Source organism: Equus caballus, chromosome 13, assembly GCF_041296265.1.
Source record: "Equus caballus isolate H_3958 breed thoroughbred chromosome 13, TB-T2T, whole genome shotgun sequence".
NCBI classification, from domain to species: Eukaryota; Metazoa; Chordata; class Mammalia; order Perissodactyla; family Equidae; genus Equus; species Equus caballus.
In genome coordinates, this window is record NC_091696.1 from 9,991,679 (window position 1) to 9,999,754 (window position 8,076).

Consider the following 8,076-nt stretch of genomic DNA (forward strand, 5'->3'; position numbering starts at 1 on the left):
CCCCCTCGTTGGCGCAGGGGACCATGTTTGGGGAAACTTTGAGGATGGAAGATGGCCCAGCGGGTCCCGAGGCAGCGATCACAGCTTAGATAACCCTGGAGCGAACGTTCACAAAATCATTCAGCAAACATTAAGTATTGGGGACCTTCTGTGCGCGCAACGTCGTGCTAAAAATGTGGGGAGGAAATGGGACAACTGAGTTGAGACAGGGAGAGACATAGAAAAGACGGGGAAGCAAGGGCAAAGAAAAGGTAGGTGGGTCCAAGAGAGTGAAGGGTCCGGAGGGATTCCCAGATCATCGTCGTCACTCTCACTGCCGCGTTCGGGAGGGCCCCGCGCCGCCCGCAGCCCTGACCCCTGGGCCTGGGGCCCGGACTGCTGCTGTCTTTCCTGAAGCTGTTTCCTGTCTGGCTCCTGGGGGCCCTCGGGATGACTGGGAGGGCCCTTCCTCTCATTGCCCCCCTCCCCGCCAATCCCATCAGTTAGGGGGAGGGTCCAGGAAAGCAGTGCTCCTCCCACTAACCCCCTTCTACGTCAGGGCACCTATAGGGTGGGTCATGGGGTGGATGGAGGGGGTGCGCAGGAGGGCCCCGGTGGGAGAGCTGGAAGGGAAGGGCTTAGCCTCAAGGTAGTTAAGGGGGACAGAGTCTAGAGGAGCTCAGGAGCCAAGAGAGAGGGAAAAAGGCGTTCTCGCCGCTTGGGGGGCTGCCAAGCGTCTCTGACCCCCCAGGGAGCACAGCCAGACCTGCAGTGACCTCTTGTCCCAGCGCACTTATCTTCCTGCCACAAGTGGTGCTCCCCACACCCCTGCCCTTCCTTGTCGCCCTGCCTGGGTCCTGCTCCGGGGTGGGGGGTCACAGAGGGCAGGAAACAGCCGGCTTGGCTGGAGCCAGGCAGACCAGGCTGGCGCTGGGAATCCCCCCCCCCCCCCCCCCCGCTCCCTCCCTGATCCAAGCCCGGTGTGCCTTCTCTTGTTCAGCTTCTCCTCCAGGTTATCCATCTCCCCCCACACACCTTTTCCTGCTCTCTCTGTACTCAGAGTCTCTAGCCTCTGAAAGTTATGTCTCTGTCTCCTAGTGGGCTCTGCCTGCAACCCTCTCCCCCCCAGGCCCCTGATTGCTTGAATTGTCTCATTTGGTGGAGGATGCAGTTCCTTACTAGAGGGTGTAGGGGGTGCATGGCCTGAATGGAAGAGAGAGACCCAGATGCACAGAGAAATGAGGCAGGGTTGAGTGAGGGGTTGATGAGATTGAGGGGTGAACAGGTATAACAGCTCGCCGCAGGTTTGAACCCTGTATTTCTGATCCCTGAGGACCAGGCGCCTCCCCCCCCCCCCCCCGCCCCCAGCTAAAAGCAAGAGAGTGCATTAGGTAAGAAAATACCCAGTTGATCCCGTATTATGGGGTCCTCAGCCCCTACCTCCCAGCATGTAATCCTCATACCCAGTTCCTGGTACCCAGTATAGATCAATAAAAGAATGAATACAATGAAAGCTTTATTGATCATCTACTATGTGTTGGGTGATCACTGTTCTAGTCTGCAAGATTTGTAAAACATGGCTCCTGACCTCAAAGATCTACAATCTGGTGGAAACCCCATTATTTCCCCTTTCCATGGAGATGATATTTGAAATTTTCACTCTAGTGCTCAGGAATCACCCTCGGTCTGTCCCGTGGGTGTGGGGTCTTTTCCTGCATCCTCCAATGCCCCAGGACCACCTCCCAGGCAAGCTAATTCAGTATCCACCGAATTATATTTCCCAGGTGAGCGTCCTGTGACTACCTGGTTCCATGCTTGCTCCCCATGCCCAAACAAATCTTGGGCCCTCCTTTCCTCATTGTTAGAGCACTTCACTGTCCCCCTGCCCCAAATATTAGGCTGTCACCTCTGTCCCCTGCCCATGATCAACACACTGTCGCTTATCACTGTGGCAGTACTGTGTGGAGCGCCCCTAAATAGCTGGTAGGGTTTTCTTTTTGCTGTCCACATCATTATAGCTGTTTTAAGCAATCTTGGAGCTTGGACTTTTCCTATATGTAATAAACAAGTCATCCCTTTTCACCATAAATTGTGGAAATCGTCACACTTTCTCCCATATCCCAGCCCCTCTCTTCCAGCCTACCAAACCCCGTCAAGTGTGGAGTTAAGTTTACCTGGAAGCTCAGGAAGTTTAAGCTTCAGGCCCCCTCACCTGCTTGACTCCTCCCACCACCCTGGTTAATGAGTGCCATCAATTTAAACAGTTTTCAAGGTGAGTCACAGCATGAGAGCATTTGAAATGGCCGAAATCTCACAGCTCTTACACAAAATGAATTTGATAGAGGTTTTGACATTACCAATCATGAGTCGTAAAGCTCAAGGGAATTTTTATAAGCGCTCAATAATGAAAGAAAAAGATTTCATCCAGCCATACTAAAGGAAAGACTGAGATACAGAAAGAATAGAAAATAATATTACAAAATGACTATCACATGAAGAAGTGGTCAAAGAGCACGTATCAAAGAAAAAGGTTGGGGGCTGGCCCAGTGGCGCAGCCTTTAAGCTCACACGTTCTGCTTTGGCTGCCTAGGGTTCGCCGGTTCAGATCCGGGGTGTGGACCTATGCACTGCTTGTCAAGCCATGCTGTGGCAGGCATCCCACATTTATTTATTTATTTTTTTGAGGAAAATTAGCCCTCAGCTAACATCTGCTGCCAATCCTCCTCTTTTTGCTGAGGAAGACTGGCCCTGAGCTAACATCCGTGCCCATCTTCCTCTACTTTATATGTGGGATGCCTACCACAGCATGGCTTGCCAAGCGGTGACATGTCTGCACCCGGGATCCAAACCGGTGAACCCCGGGCCACTGAAGCGGAACGTGTGTACTTAACCACTGTGCCACCGGGCCGGCCCCAAGGCATTCCACACTTAAAAAGTAGAGGAAGATGGGCACAGATGTTAGCTCAGGGCCAGTCTTCCTCAGCAAAAAGTGGAGGATTGGTGGCACATATTAGCCCAGGGCTAATTTTCCTCAAAAACAAAAAAAAGAAAAAGGTTAGACATGAAAATATTATAGAGGTATGTTAGGCAGTTTTTTTGCTACAAATATTGTGTTGTTTTCCTAGATTTTGTAATATTTATGGTATTCATCACCTTAACATTTGCAACTGGTTGTGATTTCTCAATCTAAATAAACATTAACTTTCATATGTAATTTTATATTCATAATTTTGTTTTTGTTTTCTTGAGGAGGGTTCCCCAAATTGTATAAAGTTCAGGACCCACAAAACCTGAATCCACTCCTCATCTGACCACCACCGATCTTCCCGAACTCATCATATACAACGTTGTAAAGACGCGCATAAAGCCTTTATTAATTTATTAGTGATTTTATATTTACTTGTATGTAGCCCTAAAGTTTCATAAAAGCAGGTGCAACATATGTTTTGCTATGGTTATAAATCCAGTGTAGGTCTGGCCCATGGTAAATACGTAGTAAATATTGAACTATTTATTCCTTTATTGGCTAATCATTCTTTAATTTACTCAGCAGTTATTTATTGAACATTTACTACGGGCCACAGGATTGGGGACCCAAAGTCATCCTCTGCTTTCCAGGGCTTGACAGCCCAGGGGTAGAAATAGCCATGAAACCTCAACAGAACCCAGGAGCTACACGTTCAGCGGAAGTGGTGGCGCACAGAGGGTCCCATGGGACCACAGAGGCAGCACACCTAATCCAGCCTGCAGGTTCAATGTGAGTTTTCTGGAGAGATGATGGTGTCTGAACGAGTCCTAGAGGAGACTGGCAGGAAAGGTTGGTTTAAAGGCAGAAGGAGGAGCAAGAACAAAAGGATGGACATGGCGAGACTGTCCCCGAGCTGCCAAAGTTCACGATGCTGCCAGGGTGTAGAATGCAAGGACAGTGACAATGGATGAACTGGAGAGGTGAGCAAGCAAGGGCCAGCCTTGGTCATTACAGGCACTTCCGGGAGTACAGGCTTGTCCTGAATACCTTGGGAGCCGCCAAAGGGTTTTAGGCAAAGAAGCAACATTGTCGGATTTGTACAGAAAGATCCTACGCATACAACTTTGGAGAACAGATTAAAAGGGATCAAGACTGAAAGCAGAGAAATCAAATGCAGTTCTCTGATGACCGTGAGGGCTTGAAGCGACAGAGGGTGTGCGTATGTGTGTGTGTGTGTGTGTTTGTGTGAGACAGAGAGCAAGTTGGGGGAGCATTCAAGAGAAGTAGGGAGCTAGCAGGCAGGACCTGGAGCCTGGCTGTGGGAGTGAGGGAGACTGGAATCAAGCAGAATTCAAGTTTCAGACTTGGGCAGCTAGGTAGGAGCTCGTGAAACAGGGACCACAGTGGGGGAAGATGATGAGCATGTTGAATTTGAGATCCCTTTGTATCATTCAGGCAACAGGTCCAGAAGTCGACTAGATATTCGGGTCTGGAGCTCAGAGAGAGCTTTTGGCTGGAGATGCAAGTTTGGGAGTTTTTGGCATATGATGGTGATGGAAGCTGTGAGGAGTGGGAACGAGATGTGGAGGAGCCTGTGCAGATTGGGAAGACTGAGGAAAGCTTTATTACTTCACCTTTTCTTTCTTCTTCTTTTTTTTTTTGGTGAGGAAGATTTGCCCTGAGCTAACATCCATGCCAATCTTCCTCTATTTTGTATGTGGGATGCCTCCATGGCACGGCTGATAAGTGGAGTAGGTCCACGCCTGGGATCTGAACCCGCCCAACCCTGGGCCACCAAAACAGAGCGCGTGGAACTTTAATGACCTGGCCACAGGGCTGGCCCTTCTTTTTTTAAAAATAAACATTAGCGTATTTAAATCATCATAAGTACCTCGTTAGAGAGGCAGGAGGGGCAATATTGTGACATCCACTTTAACGGTGAGACAGGCTCAGAAGGTTAAGTGACCTGTCCAGTGCACTCTGCTAGTAGTCAGCAGGTCCGCCCCACTCCGCTGTGGTTTTCTTCCACTGCACTTGGCATACAGGACGCCTGCCAGCCCCGCCTCCAAGGACCTGTTGGACACTGCATGCCCTTTCCCTCCTTCCTCTCTCGGCCAGGGCAGGCGGAGGGCATTTCCCTCCCTCTGCCTTGGAGCCTTTCTTTCGGAGCCCCCACTTCCCACTAGCCATTAAAGGGGCGTGATTACCCCCTAACATTCACCGGAGCCTCACAACCCAGCCCCTCATCTTGGCGTTGGGGATGGAGGAAGCAACCCTGAGCACTGATGGGAGAGCAGGGGACTGAAACAGCTAGGAGGAGGAGCAGCGAGCATCAGTGCCAGCAGATGGGAAGGCGGAGCTCACGGCAGAGGCCAAGGCTATCAGAGGGCAAGGAGGTGGAGTGATGGGAGGCAAAGGGGCTGGGGACCACAGCTAAAAGGGAGAGGTGGTAGTGGGGGCGGGGGAGAGGTAGTGGGAGGCTCATTGTCCCAGCAGGGGGAAGTCTTTTGTTTCCTCTCTTCCCTTGGCAGCCTGACAGGATATGAGGCCAAGCCCCCCCTCCATGCCAGCATCCCCCCACCCACTGGACATGGCCCTTCCCTTACCATTGTGTCCTTGACAGGAATGGGGGCAGGGGCATTGGTTCAAGGAGGGACTATAAGGACTGTTCCTGGCTGGGGGCTAGGCTACCAGGGTCCTGCAGGGACAAGAAGCCCCCGGGCTGGTTCGTGGAGCTTGGCAAAGAAAGCTCTGTGCCTGGGGAGGAGCAGGAAGCCAGGCCTGGGTGGGGCCAGCGCAGAGGGTAGCAGGTCGGGCCAGGGGACGGTAGGCTGGGCTGGGCCCCGGAGGAGATGACGCAGGGCTTCAGGCCTCTCCCAGCCCCCATCATTCCACCCTGGGGGCCTGAGAGCTCACCTGAACCCTAGTGTCCCCCCCACCCCCTCCATTCTCTAAGGTTGACATCACCTCCACCAGGGCATTTGGGATCTGGTAGAGCCCAGCAAACTCAGGTGTCCTGCCTGGGCCCTCCCCACCTACTTCGCTGGATTCCCGGGATCCAGGAGTCTGGCCTCGCACTGCGGTCCTCCAGGACCCCTGGAATTTCATCCCTCCCCTCCGCTCCCTCCTGGGCCATTTTGCTCCATCAGCTGTTCCTGCAGGAAGGGCGCCCAGCTCAGCCTCGCCTCTCTTCCCGAGCCTTTTGTTTGTTGGGTCTGCAGGAAATTGTAGGGGCGGTGGCCAAGGGCTCATCTGCCCCTGGGGCCTGGGGGAGGGGGTCCGGATTCACCAGATTAATCCTGGGGAGCTCAGGCCCGGGTGGGGAGGGTAGTTCGCCGGGAATTAGCATTGCATTTAGGGTCTAAACTCGGGAGTAGGGCACCGGGAAGGGGTGGGGGGGAGGAGAGCTGTGCGGACTGGACGTTCTCGTCCCGGAGGGGCGGCCCGGGTGTGTCTTCGGGGATCCCTAGAACTGAAGGCTGGACGGACACCCCGAAGTCACCTAACAGGCGGACCCGGGAGCCAACACCAGGGGAGAAAAACTCAGATACTGAATCCCAACATCCTCGTCCAACAAGCTTCATGTCCCGGGGATCCCAAGGGGTGGAGAGGCCGCAGGCAAGTCAGACCAAGTCGTCTCCGAGGATTAGTTCAGGTTTTTTTCCCCTTGAAAAACGCTTGGGCAGAGGACCAGTATGGACCCCCAGAATTCGCGCCATCCCGGGACGCAACCGCAGACAGGGCGGCAGCGGGGACGCTCTAGCGGGCGGGCGCCTCTCGTTGGTTGCCCTCTCTCTGAGGCTACCCTGGGCGCCGCCATCTTCCCTGCCCTGCCAGCGGGGGCGGGGCGGCCAGTGTCACGTGAGGAGCAAGGCCCAGGTGGGCTATGGTTCCCTCAGGAAGGATTCTTAATGCGGGTCACCCAAATGCCAGGGACTGTTAGAAGCCCCGGAGCCACAGCAGCGGAGAAAGCAAAAGTTCCTTTCTGTTGGGAGGAGGCAGTCAATGAGCAAAATAAACAGTATATATCCAAATAAACTGATATATATCAGTTAAATGGTGTTAAACGCTTTGGAGAAAAAAATTAGGAAAGAGGGATGGGAAGGTGTGGCTCAATTTTAGTTGGGCTTGGCGGAGAAGAGCTCACTAAGAAGATAATATTTGAATCCAGAAGACAAAGAAGGCTCATGCCCTGTGCGCCACAGCGCATTCCTGGGGACAGCCCAGAGGCCGTTGTGGGGCAGGAGAGGAGGAGAGGTGGGGGCGCGATGCAGATCGGATGGGGCTTCCTGGGTAGGATGGCCATATAATGTACGGACCACTCTGGGTCACTCTGAGCAAAGGAAACGCTGTTAATACTTATGCCGAGGCAACAGGCATAAACTGTTGTAGTCGGACGGACTGTAGTCTGTGAATGAGGAGGAAAGTATGGTTACCCTACGTATAAGGGCCTATGGCTTTTACTGTGAGGAAAATGGGAAGCCATTGGAATGTTTTGAAAAGAGAAGCGTCATGAACTGATGCTTGCTTTAATGGTATCACTGTAACTGCTCTGTTGAGAATTGACTGTAGCAGCAAGGGCCGAAGCGGGCAAACCAGTTAGGGGGCTACTGCAGTAATGCAGGTGAGACATGATGGTGGCCTGGACTAGGGTGGTAAGATGTGCTTGGGTACCGGCTATATTTTAAAAGCAGAGGCAAAAGGAATTGCTGACGGGTTGGATGTGGGTTGTGAGAAAGTGTTCAAGCATAACCCCAAGGTTTTTGACCTAAGCAACTGGAAAGGTGGGAAGACCGCCAGAGGAGTAGGTTGTTGGGGTAAGTTTAGGCGATTTTGGACATACCAAGTTCGAGTTGCCCCTTTGACGTCCAAGCAGAGATGTTAGTAGGTTGTTGGACATACAGTCTGAAGTTCAGAGAAGAGATCTGGGTGGGGGATACATACACCCTTGGGGGCACTATGATGGAGATGGTATTTGAAACTGTGAGATTGGCTGAGATTGGATCACCAAGGGAGCGGGCATAAATGGGGAATAGAAGTCTGAGGACTGAGCTTCCAGTCCTCAGTGGAGCCTCCAGTCCACAGTGGCTTCTTGGCTGTTGCTCCAACGCCAAGGGGTCTCCAGAGTT